Source organism: Bubalus kerabau, chromosome 1 (assembly GCF_029407905.1).
Source record: "Bubalus kerabau isolate K-KA32 ecotype Philippines breed swamp buffalo chromosome 1, PCC_UOA_SB_1v2, whole genome shotgun sequence".
Classification (NCBI taxonomy): Eukaryota; Metazoa; Chordata; class Mammalia; order Artiodactyla; family Bovidae; genus Bubalus; species Bubalus kerabau.
The window spans coordinates 154,625,870-154,649,110 of NC_073624.1; the positions used below are offsets into that span (position 1 = coordinate 154,625,870).

Sequence of the window (23,241 nt, forward strand, 5' to 3'; positions counted from 1 at the left end):
GAAACAGTTCTTTGTCCAATGCACTTCATTTAAGATCTGTTCAAATGCTGTCTGAAAGACCTTCTTCAACTCTGTAAAAAAGGACAGAGGTGGAACTTCAACTCTGATAACGGGTTAAAAGTCTTGCACACGCCTAGGTTTAAACTAGGGCGTGGCCTCCATCTGTCTTCCATGCCCAGGAAAGGAGAGCATGGGTGCTCCTTGGTGTCGTTTGGGACTGAATCCCCCTCCCCTGCTGTCTGCTCAGGTCCATCTTCATAAATGGTGATTTCAGGAGCTCATTGGCTCCATGTAAAAGGTGAGTGACTCTGCTTATAATAAATTTCCTTGTGGTGTGTATGCTCTCATTCCCTTCGTTTGACCTTGGTGGGACGGGCTGATGGATCAGTGATAAGTACAATATGAAAAATGAGTAAGCAGAGCACAGTGAGCGGTGAATCCATCTTGTGTGTGATTAGCTGTGGAAAATCTCACCAACGTGACTCAGAGGACACTCTTCTTTCTCTCCTTTCTCATCCCCTCTTCCTCCTCCCACAATACCTCATCAGCCACCCCGCAGGCGAGCTTTCCCACATGTGACTGTCTCATCCCCACCATCAGTCATTGGGTCCTTACAGGGCTTCTTGGATCGACAGCTATCAGGTAGGGAAAGGGGGCTCGGACGAGGAGAATCATCTTTTTTTTTTTTTTTTTTTTGTGGGGGGGGGAGGATAGAGAAGCAGCTAATAGATCTCATCTGAAGCCTTAGGGAGTCCCCTCCAGGGGCGCATTGAGAAGACATGAGTGTGACAGAATGACTCAATAGGCATTGTAAATCTGCAATTACACCCGAGGACTCAGTGACTTGTGGTTGAGGTCTCCATCAGTTCCATTCGCAGAATCAAGCCCTATAAAAACAGGGCGACAAGATGGTAAATCAAGCTTCTAGGGGAATCGTGGGATCCTGCCGCAGAAGGCCTGAGCATGTAAAACAGAAACTTGCCTTTAATGGCAGTGGCTCTTATTGCCACGCTGCAGAAGCCACCTTGGTGACACATCAAGGGGCTTTTGGAAGAGAATTTCCTCCTGCATTTGGGCTCTTGTGGGGATGGTCTGCATTTGTGTCCCATTTGTGGGGCACCAGTGTGTCAGGAGGCAAGCGGGGTGATGAGTGGCTGGAGGTATCTCATCATGCTAACCCAACTGGGCAACTTAGATCACTGTTCTATCTTCCTGAAGAACATGAGATGTTGCCTTCCTGGCCTTCCAAGCAGAGAACATATTCATCCTAAGGGCCAGCACAGGGAAGAGTGTGGGTAGGAAATGGGCACTTGCTAACAATTCCTCTGATGGGGGATGATGGAAGTGTCATTCCTTATTGTTGAGTTCCTGCCCATGTGTGCTCTGACCTCTGAGTAAAGGTCCGTACTTGAGATAGGTGAGGTCAAGCTTCATCCTACTTATTGGATAAGAAATTAAGCTGTAGATTTTCAAAATATTTTACTGTTTCCAAACGTAGTCCTCAGCTGGCAGGGAGAGATTCTTAGAGGATGTGTTAAACTTGTACTTGAAAGAACACATTGTAATTAAAAAACTTTTCCTGTACATGGTCAATTTTGCTCAGGGTGGCCCAACATGACCCTGTAATCTCAATCGCTCCATTTATTGCATGTGAGCCGTCACAGCAACAATGCTCCTCTCAACAAATCATTTAACACCTGGTGGCATTTGGTGATGAGTAGTTATTGCTACATCTCAAGACTGCAGATGCACTGGGGAAGCCCTACTTCATGTAACAGGTCTGTGCGCTGGTCTGCCTGCTCTCCTCCTCGTGTCTGTTTTGTCTGGAACCAACAGATGTCGGAGGCTCACAGAGGAGATGCATGTCCGTGTAGGGCTTAGGTTCAGAACTGGCCCCCTTCAGTCCATGTCCCATGGTCCTTATGAGGTCCTGTGTGGCATGATGATATGACACACGGCATGTACACGGAGGGTGAAAAACAGACCAGTCTTGCAGCGCGCTATTATTATCATTGGCTGTGGCATGTAGGATTCTGGTTCCTGGACCAGAGAGTGAACTTGCACCCCCTGCAGTGGAAGCCCAGAGTCTTAGCCATGGACCACTAGAGAAATCCCACCCATACTTGTTTAGTCTGCATGTAGTTTATTAAGCACCTCTCACGAACCTTGTTTGGTTCTCCATCAAAAACAGGACAGAATTCCACTTCACTCTTATCCAAAACTTCTGTCTTAGTTGACCAAATGAGATTGTACAGTAAAAATAGTGTGGGTATTTAGTAAAAGTATACCAAGAATTAGAAGTAGAATTTAGAAATATGAGACTGATCAGTATTGTTGGGACTGATGGGATCAGTCCCATCATTGTGTGTTCTTTATTGCTGCAGCCGGATTAATAGTCATGTTTATGATAGGTGGTTGCTGACAAAAAGGGTAAATATTTCAAAGAGGACAGATACCTCCATCAGTAAACATTTGCTCCTATCCTGGGTCTTGGTTGTTGATTTTGGTTATGTGACTGACTTGAGCTTGTGGAATAAAGTGAAGCAGGCTAACAAATCATCAGAAAGAGCCCAAAGAGAATAAAAAGAGAAATAGAGGAGGGTAAATTTTCATTTGGCATTCATTTCCCCAAAGATGTAGTCATACAGCAAACATTACAAGATTGACAGTTGGGTAATAGATGCATAACATGTCCAAACAGTTAAGCTATTCTTCAATTAACACCCAGCCCTGTAATGCCATCTGGTCTATTGGGTTTAAGAAGGATGTAGGAAATTTGGCTCAAGTCCAGAGGAACTGTAGAGATAACAATAATTTATGAAATGATATATCTGAAAAGCTTTATGGGCTTGGCCTTATTTACCTAAATAAGAGCAGCTAGAAGAATATTCTTCTGATGTATGTGAAAGTGAAAGTTACTCAGTTGTGTCTGACTCTTTGTGACCCTGTGGGCGGTAGCCCACCCAGATCCTCTGTCCATGGAATTCTCCAAGCAAGGATACTGGAGTGGGTTACCGTTTCCTTCTCCAGTAGATCTTCCCGCCCCAGGGATAGGACCCAGGTCTCCTGCATTGCAGGCAGATTCTTTACCATTTGAGCCACCAGTGTATAGGGTTGGTTTTATCTGAGAAGGTAACTGGTGCCTTTGCATTTTAACCAGGAAGTGAAAAAAAGGAAAAGGTTGACATTTAGGTGTGTTTAAATTAAGTTAGATCTGCAAGAGAATTTTGCTAACTTCTCAGGTTTTGTAGTGGTGACCCAGAATTGTTTCCAAGTTGTGGAGTATATCTCCAAAAGAGATTTAATTTTTAACTTTTTAAGTGGAAGAGAAACTAGTTCTCTTACAGGAGGTCATGTATTATTCTCCCTGGAGGCAGGGAGTCTGAACCTTTCTGGGAATCTGTTTCTGCATGTTGAAGGAGAAAGTAGGCTCTCACACAGCATTTTCAGAACACTGGATGAGGTAATGAAGGTGATAATACCCTCTGGTCTGGTTCCATCTCCTTCCTATCCTGGGAAGGCCATGATCTATCTACTCAGTCTGAATGGGTAGCACATGGGTTCTATCACAGAGAGCTGTAAAGAGTGTTTGAGAACTTGACTTTCCCAGGGAAATGGAAGGTCCATTTTCCCAATTAATTTATAAGCTGGATATGTTAGAGATCATTTGAAGGTTCTTAAGGGGTTCCTTTCTCTGTATATTTTAATGTTGTGGGGTTTATGTAAAGGCCTCTTAAATTAAGCTGAAGCTCAGAATTCCTCTGCACATCTCAAATACACATGTACAATATATTTCTTCTCTATTTAAAATAAGATTCAAAATTTAACAAGGAAAGTGGCAAATTCTTCGTGTTGTTTTCCACTTAACCCTCAATTACCGTACATCATACTCCAAGATCGTTTTCTTAAAATTTGCAGTAATATAGATTATCGAGTTTATGTCTCATCATATAATCCAAAATTTGAGAAGTCTGCAATAGTACATTAAACCTTAGTAAAATATGAAAATTATACACATGGGGAAGGAACGAAAAATAAGCAGTGAATAAGATGGCACAAAAAGGAAGCATTTGGTGTAGTGGAGAGGATGCGAGTGCAGGAAACCTAGAATTTAGTTTCTTCCCCAGTGGTAATGAGACCTTATGTGAATCACTTACCAGCATGTCTTGGTTTTTCCATCTGTGAAATAAAAGACTTGGATTAGGTCTTATGATGCTTGTTGGTTCTGAAAAGACCTTTGATCTATGGTTAAAACTCCCTTGGAGAAGATGAGTTTGTTTTCTTATGCCCATTCTATTATTGAAAATCCTCTCAAAGTAGCAGTCTGTATTCAGCTTAATTGACTGGTCCTCAGGTTAGTTAAGGATAGTGTGTTGACTTCCGAGTTCAGAGTCATGAGTTATCAGCATTTGGACCATCTCTCTCACTCCTGTGCTGTCAGTCCATGTGGCTAATTAATTATGGCATCTTTTCCTGTTGAGCCAAAGCTGTGCCTCTGAATCCTTCTCATTACAGCCTGCCATGACCAGGGGGGTAGAGTTGGTTCCTCAGATAAAAACCTATTTACTCACTCTGGCTTATTGTGTGAAGACTTCGGAAGATGAAGACAGTGTAATCTAGGAGAAATAGGTGCCCACCTGAAAGACCTTCCAGTCTAGAGAAATGGTCCAAGGAGCATGAGCAACCATGGTGGTGGGGGGCAGTCACTGTGGGCAGGAATTAGTTTGGATTTTCATCAAGATGTTTCAAATTATGGGCCTGTTTTAACTGTGCTGTCTCATATTGTGGGTACAGAGAATGCTGTGGAAGATAGGTTGAAGTGATTTAAGGTGTTTGACTTTTCAACAAATACGTGTTTGAAAGTCCATAGTCTTTTGCATAATCACTTCGTGTGGGCTCTGATATGAGGCTGCTTGTAATTTACAGCATGTGTGACATTAGTCTTCAAACTTAATAGTTTCAAAGCAATCCAAGATTTGGGAATTTCATTTAATGCCATGGATAACTCTCTGCTCTGAGCATCTTTTTTTTTTTTTAATATCATAGAGGGCATTTATTCATTTACACAGAATGTTTCTTTAGTTCTGATCATTTCTACAAATGTGCACACAGAAATAAGTCAAATATGTGTCTCAAACTGAATCCTCCAGAAATTTAGGTTCATATTTGACTCTATAATTATATCTCAAAAACTCCCATCAACTCCTCAGGTCAACATATCCTTCTGCAGTCCTGCACCCCGGCTGGGTCACCTTTGCTTTTCTTATCACACTAAGCTGATATCTGAAACCAGGTGTGTGTTTTCCCATCATAATGTGCTTATGTCCTAGATTTCAGTTTTCAAGTGTCCAGAAGAAAGCTTTTGATAGAAGCAACCAACTAGGCAGGGTATTACAATATTATGTATTGGGACTCAGGTGCTCTGAGCATCTTTGAAGACCAGGCTGAGAGTGGGTAGAGATGGGAATAATTTTGTATTTGGTGGCACAGAGACGGAAACAGTTTTTATATGGGTATATGCATATTAGAAACATAGCGTATGTGTAATTTCTGTGTATTTTAGGAGGAATTTATTACTCTACATGTGCCCTATTTGAAATTTATGGTAAGAATATGGCAAAAGAGAAAAATATATTAACATTTGGTGTTTCATTGTATTCATAAAATGCTGTTGTCACATCCCTTGACTTTTTACAATGAAAGAAAACGTTCCTAGTGATGGAGCATTAGGGTTTCTGGATCAGGCTTTAGAATTTGAGCAGCACTGGGCTCATCTCTGTTCCCTGGCTCAGTTATGCACAAAGGTCCTTTTCTAGGTGACATATCATGTTGTATTCCAAAGTACACTTTCTTTTAATTTACAACTTAATTTTCAACCTAATTCAGAAGATTGATACCATAATGCTATTTGCAGAAGTATTGAAATGTCAGTAAGTTTTATTGTAGTAATAAAGAGTATTCCATATATCACAGACTCTATAGGGATCCTTGCTTTTTGCATAGATCTTCATAGCAACAACCAGTGGCTAAATGCTGGCAATCATTAATTTTTAAAGAAGACATGGTTATGATGAGTTGAGGAATTAAGGCTGGTAGTGAAGAATGAACTTTAATTTTTTGTCACCTTTTTTTTTTTTGGTTGCATGCTTAGGTGAAGCGACAGCAAGATGATAAAAAATGGCCCAAATCCCAGGTTCCTAATACTTAAAATGCTGTCTGCTCATAAAAAGATTTCAGTTAGGGAGAGGCCATCTTTGAGCTCCCGGTAACAAATGGGTATCAGTGGCCCATGAAATAATCAATGCCACTAATCCATCCTAGGACCTGCCAATATGTTAATGGCCCTGGTGCATCGTTATTGCTACAAGACCATAAATCATTCCAGGACCAGAATGCATCGCTGTCGAGGCCTCAAACCCCTTGCCTAGAATAAAATGCTGCCTCCTAACAATTAATGTCCAAACATTTTGCAGCTTTGTGCCTTGATTGTTTTCAGATGCTAAAAAAGTAAGTAGGACAGATTGTAAATCAATAAAACTATAAGACAAAGTGTTTTAATAATAGGAAGGTTCAGAGTAAATCATAGTTCTGTGTTTATTATTGCTTTTGGGGTTATAAATAAAGTTACTTTCTACTACCCAGTGAGGCTACTGAATTAACATGGGTGACCAAGGCCAGGGCTAACCTCTCTGAATGGGGTCCCCTTCTCTTATATCACCCCGAGAAGCCAAATCAAGCCAACTGGAACCACAAACCCAACTTTATATTGGAGGGCAGTGTTGAGTATACAGTGGATCTGTTTTAGAGACAGTCCCTCTTGGAAATGGCAAAAGTAGCTCAGTATAAAATGGTTTCTTTGGGAGCATCAGATTTCAAATATCCAGTATGGTGAGGTTTCAGTGTATAGTTATTTATTAGCCATTGCTAATATGGGTGATGGAATAATTTTTACATTGGTACCCAAGTTAGCTTGGAGTTCCTAGGGGCTTTCACTCATGCTTCTTTCCATTAAATTATCTAACTTAGGAGGTTGACTTTGGCCATAGAAATACACTGTTGCCAACCACAGGCAAACCTGAGAAGATCTTACTTAGGAAACAGAGTTGCATCCAATTGATCTGCTTCCCTTTGGTCAGTGTCAATTTAGTTTCCTATTGAAGGTGTGGAGAAGCACACAGGATAGAAAGTCATTAACTCCATCTTGTAGACACAGAGTTTATTTGCTCCCATTATGGTGTTCCTTGTTTTGCAGCTGTACTTTCGACATGACGAAAGGTAGATAGCCATCCTGGAAAGGTGGGCTTGTCACTTGCTTGGGGAGTCACAAATCAAAGGACAGCGGCTTGTAGTGTTAACCATGAACTGGCTGGCGAGCGGGATTCTGACTATAAGTGGAATTGAGACATTGAACCTGGTTGAGCCTATTTCCTGTGTCAGGTTGAATGTGGTAAGGAACCAAGAAGGTAAACAACCAAATGAAAATAGTGGAGCGTGGGGTTTGGGGGTGCCTCTAGCATTCAGTTAGAGCGATGATGTTGAAAAGACACCACGTCCCCACCACATGCCCTGAAGTGCCGTGCTCCCAAACACGCGTTCAGCCACTGTCACGTGGCGGACACCCCTCTCTGGCACTCGTATGTCCCTTGCCCCCAGTTCTGGTGGGTGTTTGTAGTTTATTTTGGTGCTCAGGAAATAGCACAGGAAAAGGCCAGAAAAACAATGGCTCCGTATAGACAGAAAGACAATTAAAACTGATATGACTCTTAACAGAAGTGGCAAGAGCAGGCAGGATGGAAGTAATTTATTCAACGAATTGTCCAAATACATAAAATTGCGCTGATGTATGGTGTAGCGGTGGGACAGTGGAAAATTTGATAGTCATTTCCGTCGTATGAATTACTCAGACAGGATGCCTTTGTGAAGTATGGGGGTTTGTTTAATGTTCTGACAACAATTTAGATCCTGTTATGGTTATTGCAGTGTAATGCCGTAGTAAAAATTGAACATGACACACCAGCAATTTATTATTTGTGTGTTTTTTAACCTTGAGTATCGGATTGTTTGTCCAAGCATATCCTTTGATTTGCTATGAAATTTATTGTTGATAAAAACAATCAGATTTCCATTAGAAGCAAAAAATATTATTATTATTTTTTTTTTTGCCATGAACCATGGATTTAGGGAAAAAATTCAAACTAGGCTACAGGACTTATGACAGGTAGACTCATGACATTATATGGTAATTCAGCATGAAAGAATAATTGTGACACTCTACTTGGTTGTGGAGTATAATCGTGCTGTGAGGTTCAATTCACTGAAAGGCCAAATTATCTTCAACTACATTAGTCTGACAACCTATAATGCTTTGCAGAAGCAATTTGTAGACGTTTCACAGAGTGCCAGCAAACAGGGCTCCCCATTATGCCACCCATTAACAAATTTGTGTAGGGAAAAAAGTAACTTTTCCATTTTCCTGACTGTTTTCAAGCTTTGCAACATAATAAATAGCTAATAGTAGTATTTGCATTGCCATTTACTCTCTTCGTTTTAAAATTTATCTAAGGCATGGGAGGAGAGATTTATATTTGCAGCTCTGCAGCCTGAGAAATATTGATAGTTTCTTTGACTTAAACAATAGCATGGTGCAATGGAGAGAACGTGGCGTTTGGAGGTGAGTGGTCTGGATTGTTGTTGAAATTCATCATCTGCCCCCCACCCACCCCTGACCGCCCCGGCGAGACTTTTGTCTTGCCAGGTTTTATAACCTTATTCACTTTGGACCTCAGTTGCCCCATCTCTAAGTTGGGGATTATGTTCCTCTCACCTAAGAATCTCTGTCTGGGGATTCCAGCCACTGGGAAGTCTATCTGGAGTAGTTGTGGAGTAGGGGACTGTCGCCCCTTTTGTACTGCTGGTTTTAGGGAACGGAACCACGGGATGGATGAGTATGAGGCGCTCTCAGCCCTGTGACTCAGCTAGAATTTGCTCCTGAGCGTGTTTTGCTTGACTGCATCCATCTGTAGAGGCCCATTTCCGAGCAGAACCCAAGGCCATGTCAAAATAGATTGTTTAACTTTTATATTCTCAAATACAGAATAAGCAGTTTTCTTAAAAAAAAAAAAAAAGATTGAAAAAGCTACCCATGTGCTACAGAAATTCAGGGACACAGCATACAGCATATTTGATGAACTTAAAAAAAAAAAACTTTCTTCATAAAGCACGTTGGATGAGTACTAAAAAAAGTTGGTTTTGTTTGCAGGTGCTACTGCATGTGGAGATGTACAGAGCTGTGTGGCTCCATGTCCTAAATATTTAATAGAGCTTTTCCATTTTCACCTGGATTTTGGGCACTGGAAGAAGCCAGGTGTGTTTCTCCTAAAGGCCGGTGTCACTTGTATGTTTGTTCTTTTTAGTTCCTGTGATTTGCTGCTTATTTCCCGAGCCGGGCACTCCTGGATTGAAATGGGACTTACAGGAGGGATCGGTTTGCAGAGAAAGGCTCAGCACCAGGAATGGTCCCTCCTTGTCTTTGTCCCCTCCATTGCAAGGGTTTCCATAACAGTCTCACACCACCGGAGTGAATGGGCATGAGGATAAATCACTCACTATCTTCAGTGATGGATTTATAATTTATGATTTTAAGAACCATCAAACTTTCTCCACCATTTTTGAGAAGGGGTGGTATGAATCCCTCTGTGTCACACGGTGGTGTTAGTTTCCTCATCAGAGACTGGCCCTTCATTATGACAGGCCATTAGGCCTCATACCTGCTGCTTTCAGAGGAGGTGATGGCTTTTCCTAAGGGTCAGTTTGAATTCAGCCCTTCCTGTTAGAATCTAAGAGATAAACCATCTTTTTGGTTTTTTAACTTGATCTTTGGCTTCCCTGGTAGCTCAGATGGTAAAGCGTCTGCCTATAATGCAGGAGACCTGGGTTCAGTTCCTGGGTTGGGAAGATCCCCTGGAGAAGGAAATGGCGACCCACTCCAGTATTCTTGCCTGGAGAATTCCATGGACTGAGGAGCCTGGTGGGCTACAGTCCATGGGGTAGCAAAGAATCAGACATGACTAGAAAAAGAAATAGGATGATAAACTTAGTAGCTATTTCTAAGGACTTGACCTACCCTTCTTGTTTGACTGGGTGGGAGGGTTTTTACTTGATTATTAAAGCTCTTTTTTATAGTTAAAAAATGAATTTATTTTTATTTTTGACTGTGCTGGATCTCTGTTGCTGTACCCGGGCTTTCTCTAGTTGCATTGAGTGGGGGCTGCTCTTTGTTGCAGCACACCAGCTTCTCATTGCCGTGGCCCCCCCTTGTTGCCAGGCACGGGCTCCAGGGTCCACGGGCTTCAGTAGTCGCAGCACATGGACTTAATTGCCCTGCAGCATGTGGAATCTCCCTGGAGAAGGAATCAAACCCATGTCCTCTGCATTGGCAGGTGGATTCTTAACCACAGGACCACCAAGGAAGTCCCTAAAGCTCTTTTTATTTTAGTGAAACTTAGAGGATATTTCTGGACTCTTGGAATAGAGATGTTGAATCAGTGGTCCTCGGTTGACTGTTTCTCCCTTCATAAGTTGAAAAAAAAAGTGTATGTTTTTCCTGCCTGGTGGCCCTATGCTCTGGGGAATTGCTTTTCCAATGTGTGACTAAACATCTCCAGGCGGACTGTAAAGAAAGTATAAGGAGTTTAGTGCAATCAGTCAACATTACTGCAAGCATCACCTTTACTGTGGAGGGAGAGTTAGTCATCCTCGCTTTGGTACGAAGGGTGACCCATGGGCAGCAAGCGCGGGTGAAAACAGGAGGGGCCTCGCGAGTATGGAGGCCCTTAGAGTAAGCATGAATGCAGTTACAGTGGGAGAATACATATGGAGAAGGAAAAGAGTTGCAGGGGGGTTGTTGGTGAGTGGGGGTAATGGATTATTCTGAAGGTCTGGGGTCCCAGGAGTATAGTTACGGACAAGCTGGAGCATCCATGTTTACGCATAGTGCTCTTCAACCTAATTTTGGCTGAACTGTTGCTGACTTCCTTCATGTTCCTTGGTCACCCACCTGCAGAAAGGGCATGGAGGGAGATGATTGTTGACTTTATGGTTATGGAACCCAGCTAATCGGTGCTCCCGCTGGGCTGTAACTTGTTATGCCTGAGTAGTTCTTACACCAGGTCTGAAGATTTTTTACTGGCAAAAGAGGAAAAAAAAACCCACTCATTTCTCATGACCCAAGGCCCCTACTGGGAGGGAAGCTCTCATCTCACATGGAGGGAAAACACAGTGATACCTCCTGATACAGAGGTTTCTGGAGTGATTTAAATATGACCAGTGTAGCTCCTTAGCCCTGCTTTGGAAAACCATGGGGTTTCACAGAATGAACGCTTGTGCAGCCCTGTTTGATAAGCCTGCAGTGGAACAGGAGACATCTTGCTTGCTGTGTTCTAGGGTTTTTGAGTCAACATCAGTAACTGCCCCCCCTCACCCCCTGCAACCCACAAGCTGGGGAGCCAGTGACAGGTACCTGATCCACTTATAGTCATTCTTCATTCAGAGCTGTAGTTACTTTCAGACATGGAGGATATTTTTGTTCTGGTTTTCTCAGGGTTGGATCACCCAGGGTTCTAGTCCACACAGAGGCCAGCATGTGGCCAGCATGTAGGTGGTGTAAGTACCACCTTACAAACTGCTTTGATCTTTGGCGTTCTGGTAAAGGCTGGTTAATCTGGCACTGTGATTGTCTGCTGCACCAGCTCTCCACTAGCTTTCCTCCCTTGAATGATTCTGTGAAACGTCCCCTGCGTTCAGGTTCTACTTGCTTCTCTGGTATGTATCGTTGTCATCCTTTACCCCATTTCTCCCTGTGCTGATTCTGTGGTCATGTTTTTGTGGGATGGAATCTCCATCAGATAAAAAGCTGGAGGAGATAGGAAAGGTCAGCACGACAAATCTGTCCTCTGAGCGCCTGCGAGTGTGTTTGGGTAGCTGAGCTCAGCTGACCACGAAAGACAAATAGGAAATATGAAGGTGCTTCCTCACCAGCCTTAAAGTTGAAAGCCAAATATCTACTGGGAGAAATAGGAGTGTTAGAGTCTCATATTGGAGATTCAGGAGGAGATACATTCTTGCCTTCATTTGGAAAGGTCACAGGCTTTATTTGCAGTAAGACATGCATATGGTTATAGCTTGCTTTTATTTTCCCTTTTAAAATGTGTATTATATGTCCACACCATGTTTACATTACAATTGTGTATTTTAACAGCACGCATAGTCTTTAACGTGACAATACAAAAAAAAAACAACAACAAAAAACAACTTCAAATGTTATTTTAGCGAGTTGTTTTACATAACGAGAGACGATGATAATCTGTGGGTGTTTCTGTTTCTCTCGGTTAATTTCTTTTCTGTTTTTATTTTGTGGAATTAAAAAAGGACATTTCTAGTGATGGTGTAAAGCTCTTCTAATTTAATTTTATTGTTGTATACCTGTCTCCACTAAAAATGCAAATATCTGTTAGAAGCTGTGTCTTACATTTCATTCTGCTTCATAGATGGGTTTGTTTCATGGAGTTATCTGTTTTGGGGGAAAACATTAGACTCAAATTTGCAGTAAGGCCATCTTTGATTTCTTTTTCCCTTAATAAGAGAGAAAAGGGAAAGCGAACATATTTTTTTTAATGTCTGCTATAAGCCAGACAATAACATGCATTATTTCATTAAATTTTCATAATAACCTTTTGAGGATGTTATGATCCCAATTTCACAGATGAGGAAACTGAGGTTTAGAGAGATGAAATGACTGGCCAGGGGAACACATCCAACAGTGAGTGAAACCGACTCCAAAGCCTGTGCTATTTTCCACGGCACCAAACTGCACAGTCTTCCCCCTAAAGGCACAACTTCTCTTGCTGCCATTGAAGAGATCCATCACTCTGAAAAGTAGTAGGGAGTATATATAGTCTTTCATAAGAAATTACCACTGTTGTTAAAAAAAAGTCTCAAGTACCTTTGAACATATATTATGTGCCTAGTTCTTTCTGTACTTGGATCAGTACTGTGTGTGTGTGTGTATGTGTGTGTTTAGGATGCTGATACAGAGAAAGTGGAAACTGGAAAACAGGGTCCATGTCCTCAGGAAGGGCAGAGAAGATGAATCTGAAACTTGAATGAAGGGTGAACACCAGTTTACGAAAAAGGCTAAGTTAAGGGACAGGTCAGGGTGCCCTGGGGAATGGGTATTGTGGTACAAACCCAGAAACTCTATCAGAGCCTTAGAAAAAGAGTGTCAGGTGATACAACCCTCAAACGAGTGGCTTTGCTTCTAGGACTGGGATGCTTTAAGCCTGTGTGGAGAAAGGGATGATGAGATAGTGGCTGTTGGGGGTGAAGTGTATATTTAGGGTAGATGGAGAAGTAGGTCTATGGATTTGTGAGGCCAGGGTGGTGGTGGTCTCACCAGTTTCTCCATCCTTGGACGTCAGCCATGCTGAGCCCCTCTCTGTGTGTCTAAGTCCCTTCTACCTTCTCACCTCTGGGCCTCTGTATCTGTTGCTTTCTCTAGGTAACTCCTCTTGATCACCCTCGAGGTCTAAGCTAAAATGTCCTTTCCTCTGGGAAGGCTTTCCTGGTTTCCCCCATTACATCTGGTTCTTTGTTCCCTTTGACTTCTCTATTCCCCCATCATAACATTGATTATTGTTGTTTAGTTGCTAAGTTGTGTCTGACTCTTTTGCCACCCCATAGCCTACCAGGCTCATCTGTCCATGGGATTTCCCAGGCAAGAGTACTGGGGTGGATTGCCATTTCCTTCTCCAGGGGATCTTCCTGACCCAGAGATCAAACCCATATCTCCTGTATTGACAGGCAGTTTCTTTACCACTGAGCCACCTGGGAAGCCCTATAACATTGATTATATTTTAACAACTCATGTACTTGTCTTTCTTTCTAAACAGTAAGCTCCAGTAAAGGGAGCACAGTTAGCAAAGACTCAGGCACATAGATAGTAGGTGAGCAGATCATTTTTGAATGAGTTAATGAATGAGTGAATATGTTTAAATTTCATTAGTCAACTCATGAAAGCCAGGTCGGTCCATGTGTCTCTTGAAGTCAGAAGGAAGGTTTATTTGTTGTTTCTCTGTCAAAGGAGGGCATGCTCCCCAGATGAGACAGACTTGTCATCAGGTCCCCAGGTTTATCCTTCAGTATCCTCTCAGGAGTTTTATCCAGTGGTCGAGGTACTGTAATGAGAGCTCCTGGTATGGATACTAGAATTGCTCAAGCAGTTTAAATGTAGTCACAGGGACATAAAAGTGTTGTGTTTTTGCTGGAGTGGGAGGGGCAGGCAGAGAAGCCAAGTCATTAAAAGTGAGGGTGGGTGGGGGTTCTTGTGCACGGGGAGTGTTAACTTCTGTGGGCCCTCTGGCATCTCTGGTGACATGTCGTGATTGAACAAGGACAAGACACTGTAGATTGGCCTATGACAAATAAAGTGATGGGATGAACCCCCCCAGTCTTGTGCATCTGTCTGCTTTTAACTCCTCACAGTGCCATCCTCACTTTCTCATAATGCATCACTAAAAATTTCCTTTCATATTCTACCTGAAAGCCACCATGGCGCCAGCTTCCTGGCACAGTCACTGAATTTATTTTTGGCTGCACCACAGAGCATGTGGGATCCTCGTTCTCCCTGCAGAGATCAAAGTTCCCTGCAGTGGAAGCATGGAGTCTTAACCACTGGACCACAGGAAAGTCCCTAGTGACTGAACTTAATGACCTAGACATTTTCTTATTTGAGGTGATAAGAACTCAAGTTGTTCCATAGAGCACTGTCTCTCTCTTACTCAAAGTAAGATTGATCTTGTAGGACCTTTCTAGAAACTGTCTTGTGAACTCTTCGAGCTCTGTTTATGCCTCCCTATTTGGTGTCTACAAAGACAATTACGTGCTGCTCCTCCCAGCATTGACTCATTAGCAGATGCACAGTGGTCATGGCCCCACCACTCAGCCCTTTAGGCTGGCCGCGACTTGTCCCACCCCACCCCGTGTGGTGTGGACACTGGACACCTGATTCTGGGTGAGCTGCTGTAGCTCTTTGAGTACTACTAAGGTGAGTTTTGCTTTTCGCTTCTCTTCTTTTCACAGCTCTTTGTAAGGCCTCCCCAGACAGCTATTTTGCTTTTTTGCATTTCTTTTCCATGGGGATGGCTTGATCCCTGTCTCCTGTACAATGTCACGAACCTTAGTCCATAGTTTATCAGGCACTCTATCAGATCTAGGCCCTTAAATCTATTTCTCACTTCCACTGTATAATCATAAGGGATTTGATTTAGGTCATACTTGAATGGTCTAGTGGTTTTCCCTACTTTCTTCAATTTAAGTCTGAATTTGGTAATAAGGAGTTCATGGTCTGAGCCACAGTCAGCTCCTGGTCTTGTTTTTGCTGACTGTATAGAGCTTCTCCATCTTTGGCTGCAAAGAATATAATCAATCTGATTTTGGTGTTGCCCATCTGGTGATGTCCATGTGTAGAGTCTTCTCTTGTGTTGTTGGAAGAGGGTGTTTGCTATGACCAGTGCATTTTCTTGGCAAAACTCTATTAGTCTTTGCCCTGCTTCACTCCATATTCCAAGGCCAAATTTGCCTGTTACTCCAGGTGTTTCTTGACTTCCTACTTTTGCATTCCAGTCCCCTATAATGAAAAGGACATCTTTTTTGGGTGTTAGTTCTAAGAGGCCTGGTAGGTCTTCATAGAACTGTTCAACTTCAGCTTCTTCAGCATTACTGGTTGGGGCATAGACTTGGATTACTGTGATATTGAATGGTTTGCCTTGGAAACAAACAGAGATCATTCTGTTGCTTTTGAGATTGCATCCAAGAACTGCATTTCAGACTCTTTTATTGACTATGATGGCTACTCCATTTCTTCTGAGGGATTCCTGTCCACAGTAGTAAATATAATGGTCATCTGACTTAAATTCACCCATTCCAGTCCATTTGAGGTCGCTGATTCCTAGAATGTCGACATTCACTCTTGCCATCTCTTATTTGACCACTTCCAATTTGCCTTGATTCATGGACCTGACATTCCAGGTTCCTATTTCAAATTTCAAATCCTGAAAGATGATGCTGTGAAAGTGCTGCACTCAATATGCCAGCAAATTTGGAAAACTCAGCAGTGGCCACAGGACTGGAAAAGGTCAGTTTTCATCCCTATCCCAGAGAAAGGCAATGCCAAAGAATGCTCAAACTACCGCACAATTGCACGCATCTCACACACTAGTAAAGTAATGCTCAAAATTCTCCAAGCCAGACTTCAGCAGTATGTGAACCGTGAACTTCCTGATGTTCAAGCTGGTTCTAGAAAAGGCAGAGGAACCAGAGATCAAATTGCCAACATCCACTGGATCATTGAAAAAGCAAGAGAGTTCCAGAAAAACATCTATTTCTGCTTTATTGACTATGCCAAAGCCTTTGACTCTGTGGGTCACAATAAACTGTGGAAAATTCTGAAAGAGATGGGAATACCAGACCACCTGACCTGCCTTTTGAGAAATCTGTATGCCGGTCAGAAGCAACAGTTAGAACTGGACATGGAACCAGTCAGACTGGTTCCAAATAGGAAAAGGAGTACGTCAAGGCTGTATATTGTCACCCTGCTTATTTAACTTCTATGCAGAGTACATCATGAGAAACGCTGGACTGGAAGAAACAGGCTAGGATCAAGATTGCCAGGAGAAATATCAATAACCTCAGATATGCAGATGACACCATCCTTATGGCAGAAAGTGAAGAGGAGCTAAAAAGCCTCTTGATGAAAGTGAAAGAGGAGAGTGAAAAAGTTGGCTTAAAGCTCAACATTCAGAAAACGAAGATCATGGCATCCGGTCCCATCACTTCATGGGAAATAGATGGGGAAACAGTGGAATCAGTGTCAGACTTTATTTTTTTGAGCTCCAAAATCACTTCAGATGGTGACTGCAGCCATGAAATTAAAAGATGCTTACTCCTTGGAAGGAAAGTTATGTCCAACCTAGAGAGCATATTGAAAAGCAGAGACATTACTTTGCCAACAAAGATCCGGCTAGTCAAGGCTATGGTTTTTCCTGTGGTCATGTATGGATGTGAGAGTTGGACTGTGAAGAAGGCTGAGTGCTGAAGAATTGATGCTTTTGAACTGTGGTGTTGGAGAAGACTCTTGAGAGTCCCTTGGACTGCAAGGAGATCCAACCAGTCCATTCTGAAGGAGATCAGCCCTGGGATTTCTTTGGAAGGAATGATGCTAAAGCTGAAACTCCAGTACTTTGGCCACCTTATGCAAAGAGTTGACTCATTGGAATAGACTCTGATGCTGGGAGGGATTGGGGGCAGGAGGAGAAGGGGACGACAGAGGATGAGATGGCTGGATGGCATCACTGACTCGATGGACATGAGTCTGAGTGAACTCCGGATATTGGTGATGGACAGGGAGGCCTGGCGTGCTGCGATTCATGGGGTTGCAAAGAGTTGGACACGACTGATCGACTGAACTGAACTGAACTGAACTGAAGGTGAGTTTTTTCCAGCTCATCATAAATGCATCCTATTGGGACCAGGCAGAGTCCTGCTGTAGTCCAGGTGAATTGCTATCTATTGCTTCTCTCTTATCTCCTCAGCATGTCACTCCATCATAGAAGGAAATTAAATTGGCTTGGCATGGGTTGCTCTTCACAGAACTTGCTAGTTGTTCCCTATACCTTGGGCTTCTCTAGGTGATTGCAGATTGATTGCCTTATGATTTATACACCAGAGCTGAAAACTTTCCTTTTGAGACTTGAGGTTCTTACACAGATCTTAAGCTGGAACCTTTTTTTTTTTAAAGAAAGAAAATGAATTCTTTTTTTTAATATAAAATTAAATATATGGGAGACTTGTTGGGAAGGGGAAAGTGGAAGAAAAAATGTCCAAGCCCACCTCTGCTCATACTAATCTATACTTTTTAGCAGTTATATCTGAGAGAGTGATTTATTTACACTGACAGCTTGTTACTTATGGTAGCTGCTGCCAGCTTCTGAAGTAATCTGATAACGTCAAAATGTGAAGAGAAGCTATAGGCTTTGCCTTGACTGACTTGCTATAAATCATGTACATTGCTGGTGTCTATATGAGGATGCTTGGGTTGATACTGATGGAAATACAAATCAAATACAACACATGGTAACCCAATTCAGAGCTAGAGATTTTGGATTAAGCCTATTGGATTCATATTTTTAAGTGAAACAGAGCAGACATACCTGGTTGTGTATTGAAACTTCGAAACTGTCTACTCTGGTAAGTTCAAGGACAACAGCTGCCTTTGAAATGAAAGTACAGACTGGTGGGCTAGCATGGATTTTTATTTCTTTATTCATTCAACAACCATTTATGGAACACCTACTATATATATATATCAAGGGGAACGTATGTAATTTAAATTTTTTCTTGCAAATTTGTTGGCTTATGTAAGCTTCATGAGGGTAGAACTTTGTCTTGGTCATCACTGTATCCAGTTCTTAAAATAGTGCTTGGCCCACAGTAATTTCTCAGTAAATATTTGTTGAGTGAGAATAGGAAGCCCAGAGTCTGAATATTAGTGCTGTCAAAACCTGGAAGTTACTCTCTAGGCAGAAAGAGTCATTCCCTTTTCTGGACTCTCTATGGAGTCCTCTCTAGTCCTTCCTATAGATTTCTGGCAAAGTATCTTTCATGCATGCAACCACGGTCACTTGCTTGGTTGTGTCTGCCTCTTTGCAACCCCTGGACTGTAGCCTGCTAGCCTCCGCTGTCCATGGGATTTCCCAGGACGAATATTGGAGCGGGTTGCCGTTTCCTACTCCAGGGGATCTTGCTGACCTAGGGATTGAACTCATGTCTCCTGCAGTTTCTGTATTGGCAGGCAGATTCTTTACCACTGAGCCACCTGGGAATCCCTAAAAGCATATTTCATACCATAATGTAATTATTGGTTTATACACTATTCTCTTCAGCCATAGCACAAGCTTTGTCTAAAAGGGCAGAAATCATGTCTTACTCACCTTGGACTTCCCAGTGGCCTGGCATGTGGGTGGTACCAAATAATTGCTTATAGCCATGGAATGACATAATTCTTATAAAATTAACCACCTATATCTCTGTGTTTTCACGTGTACATAATGGCATTTAAAAAACCCTGAAGTACAAATACTGCTGCATGCCCACAGTGCTCATTTTGTCAAGTTCTAGAAAAGATGATTTTTATACCATTCCTTTTGTTTATCTCCTTTTTCTAATTTTTCTAGGTTAAATATTATCTGTGAACTTTAATAATAAAGGGGAAAACCTTTAGTGTCTTTTTCTCTAACCACTTCACATATGAAGAGATGAGTTTGTGAGATTTTGTGTGTGTGGCTTTCCTGGTGGCTCAATGGTAAAGAATCCACCTACTGAGTGAGACACAGGTTTGATCCCTGGGTTGGGAAGATCCCCTGGAGAAGGAAATGGCAAGCCATTTCATTAATCTTGCCTGGGAAATCCCATGGACATAGGAACCTGGAGGGCTGTAGCCCACAGGGTCTCAAAAGAGTTGGACATGACGTAGCAACTAAGCAACAGTAATAATGAATTTTTATCAGTTGGTTCAACCAAACGCATCAAGGGAGTTTGCTGAATAATGGGATCCTTTAGTAAATGGGGCACCTACTCTCAAATGTGTCTTTGGTATAAAAGTGTATTTTTATATAAATCTGGACACCCAACTATTGGGTTTGCTTAAAGGGAGGCACGCCTGTGTTGAAGAGGAAGCATGAAACAGCGTGGAGTCTTAACCGTGATGAGAAACGTGAGGCAATGGTCAGATTTATTCCTAACATTTACAGATTCTTGGTTGAGTACAAGTGGAAGGCTGCATACCATATATCTAATTATGTTATATCTTCTTGTCATGAAAAACATGTTTTAATTAATGACTTGAAATTCCAGATTTTTTTTTGATGATTTTTTTAAATTTTATTTTATTTTTAAACTTTACAATATTGTATTAAAACCCCAAAGAGGTGAAGAATTCTAAACTGAAATTCCGGATTTCAGTTTAGAATTCTTCACCTCTTTGGGGTTTTAAGCTGGAACATGGCAAAAGAACACAGCCTACCCTGGGTCCACTGCCTGTTCCCCTTCTTGTGTACCCCTAGCTGTCTTATCCTGTAAGGAGCCTATTGCATCTGTGTCTGGAAACTCCTACATGTCCATTCTCAGCTCATCATAAAGAACCATCTCCCATGTTAAGGTTGGACACTGGTTTACTTTTCCAGGATGGATCAGGGATGTGCAACTATAGAAGTGAGTTCTGGGTCATCTGGGCAGAGAGTGGCGGAATTCTGGATACCCAAAATGCATCTTAGAAAGTAGACGATGTACTCCGGAATGTTTCTAGGCCTGTATCCCATGGGGGGAAGGCACAGCCTAAGGAAGGCTGAAGCCAGTTCAGGGAAGCGGCCTCCTCTAGCTCAGGCTTAGGAGTGTTGCTGCCACTGGTGGACATGCACTGGAAGACTGCTTCATGGCTCCCAATCTAAAGACAAATCCATGCTTCCTAAATTACAGGCACAAAGATCACCTTAGATTTGGACCAGTGTTAATGATCCAGTGGTCTCAAATTTTAACATGTGTCTGAGTCTCTTGGGAATGGATCAGAATGAATACTCGGTCTATGCTTTGATGAACTGCTGATGCCCCATGAATAATTATGACAGCCATGCCCAGGCCACTGCCAAATTCCCAACCTCGAAGAGAACATGCATGGGAGATACTTAGCACAATGGTAAGCCCTTAATAATTGGTAGCTGTCATTATTGTTATTATTATTACAATTATTATGAGTTGATTCCCATGTCTTACCATCCAAGAGAGGCCAGCAAGTTTGTGTAATTTTCGCTTGCTGAGTGAGAACTAAGAAGGAGTCTGTATGTTTCACATTTGTCACTGTCATACTTGTCATGCTTATCTGTCGTCATCAGGTAAACTGTCCCCATCCTATAAACATGTTATTCATCTCCTTGCCCTAACTTCATGGGCAAGCTCACTTAGCCTTTCTATTTTGGTGCTACAGTTTGACTTCGTTTTCATATACAGAGTGGACAAAAATTAGTGGGGCTTTCTTATTTATTTATTTGTTTTTAATTTAAGGGACTCTCTTATTTAGATGCCCATGACTGAGGCAGAATGAAGGATCATGTGTTAGTTTCTTACCTTGAAGTTTAGTTATTTTTGCTTTTGCTAGAAAGAAAAGGAAGTGGGAGGAAAGTTCTTTCTTGAGGAGTTATTAAGGAGGAGGGAAGCAATTTTCCTTCAAGAAACAGACTCATCTTATAATGTTCTTTGTCTTTAAGGAGGGTGGTGAGTGGGGGAGGATAGGATGTTGGAGATAACCAGAGCTTTCTGTATACCACTGGATTTGTCATTCAAAGTAGCTGATGGATCATGAGGCCTAAGGAAGGTGTAGAAATGGACTTTCCTTGTCAACATTCTTCTGGGAAATAGGAATTTTCAAGAAAGAGACTTCTCAAACGCTTTCCCTTTAGGATTCTTAGCTTTGTCTGGAGCTGACTCTGATCTTTGGCGTGTCCAAGAGACACAAAGGAGAGGGTTTCTGGATTTATATGTTAGTTGATAAGTCCAAGACAGCAAGCTTCTTCTTCTTTTGACTGTCTATGGGGTATTCGGTTGTCTTCTGCTTTCCCCTTTGTGTCAAATGCTATATTTGGTTTGCTTAGATGATATGAACCTGGAGGAGTAAGGAAAAAGTTAAAAATAGAATGGGGAGGGAGGAGGGAGGAGGGTTCAGGATGGGGAACACATGTATACCTGTGGCGGATTCATTTTGATATTTGGCAAAACTAATACAGTTATGTAAAGTTTAAAAATAAAATAAAATTAAAAAAAAATAGTAGGATTTAGCTCAAAGTGGAAAATAAGTAGTGATTATTGAGGAACCAAAGTTATACACATGGGGAGACAGAGAACAACCAACAGGGCCGTGTTGGAGGGATAAAGAGAACTGCCATCCTCTGAGATACTCTACCGTGTTAAAGAGTAAAAGTCTTGTCTCTGAAGAGTAAAAAGTCATATGATGAGTACTTAGGAGAACTATAGTCTAGAAAGTATCACTTCTGCTCTAGGTTGATTGCCTCTTTGTTGCAACCAAAGGATCTTTCATTTCTTTTCAGTTCTAAGAATGTTATTTTTATAAATATATTTTATATAAGACATATGGTAACCAGAAAGATCTTTTGTGTAGCAGATACACAAAAGATTAACAGAGGATCAAATCATACTGCCACAAAAGTCATCAAATCACAGAGCAAGGTAGCAAGAGAAGAAGCAAGGAACCAAAGAACTTGAGAATAGCCATAAAATAATGAACAAAATGATAATAGTAGGTCCTTATCTATCAGTAATTACCATAAACATAAATGGATTAACTTTTCCAATTAAAAAAATGGCTTAGTGGATAGATAACGTAGATCCAATGATATGTTGCTCACAAGCTGAGAGTCAAGGGATGGAAGAAGTTATTTCAAACAAGAGATAGCCAGAAGAAAGCAGGGTTAGTTATACATACAGCAAACAATATAGACTTCAAGCAAAAACTGGTCAAAAGAGACAAGGAATGTAGTTATATAAGAAAGAAGTCAATTCATTAAGAAGGTATAACAATTGTAAATATTTATGTAGCCAACATTGGAACACTTAAATCTGTAAAGCAAACACTAACAGAACTAAAAGGAGAAATAAACAGCAATAAAATAATAGTTGTGGGCTTGAATGCCTCACTCTTAAGAATGGATAGATAATCCTGACAGAGAACCAATAGGGAAAAGCAGATTTGAACAATACTATAGACCAAATGACTTAATAGACGTATGCAGAACATTCCATCCAACCAGAGAAGAAACACATTAAGTGCACGTGGAACATTTTCTAGACGAGATCATGTGTTAGATCATAAAGCGAGTCTCAACAAATTTGAGACGGTAGAAATTATATCAAGTGTGTACTCTGACCACAGTAGTGTGAAACTTGAATAGCAAGGGAAAGCTGAAAAATCCACGGATATGTGGGAACAAAACAGCACACTTGTGAACAACCGATGGATCAAGAAGAGAAGGGAACTACACATTGTCTTGAGACAAATGAAAATGGGAACACAGTGTATCAAAATTAATGGGATGCATCAAAGTCAGTTCTAAGATGGAATTT

The 23,241-nt window shown here is 41.6% G+C and overlaps 1 long non-coding RNA gene across 1 annotated transcript in view; it reads left to right on the top strand.

The window, feature by feature from the left end:
• The first annotated feature begins 241 nt into the window (after positions 1-241).
• Positions 242-23,241, top strand: part of LOC129620933 (uncharacterized) — a 158,277-nt gene continuing 135,277 nt past the window's right edge. The window contains exon 1 of the long non-coding RNA XR_008698879.1: positions 242-298. This is a non-coding gene — a long non-coding RNA (uncharacterized LOC129620933). The remainder of the gene's footprint in view (positions 299-23,241) is intronic.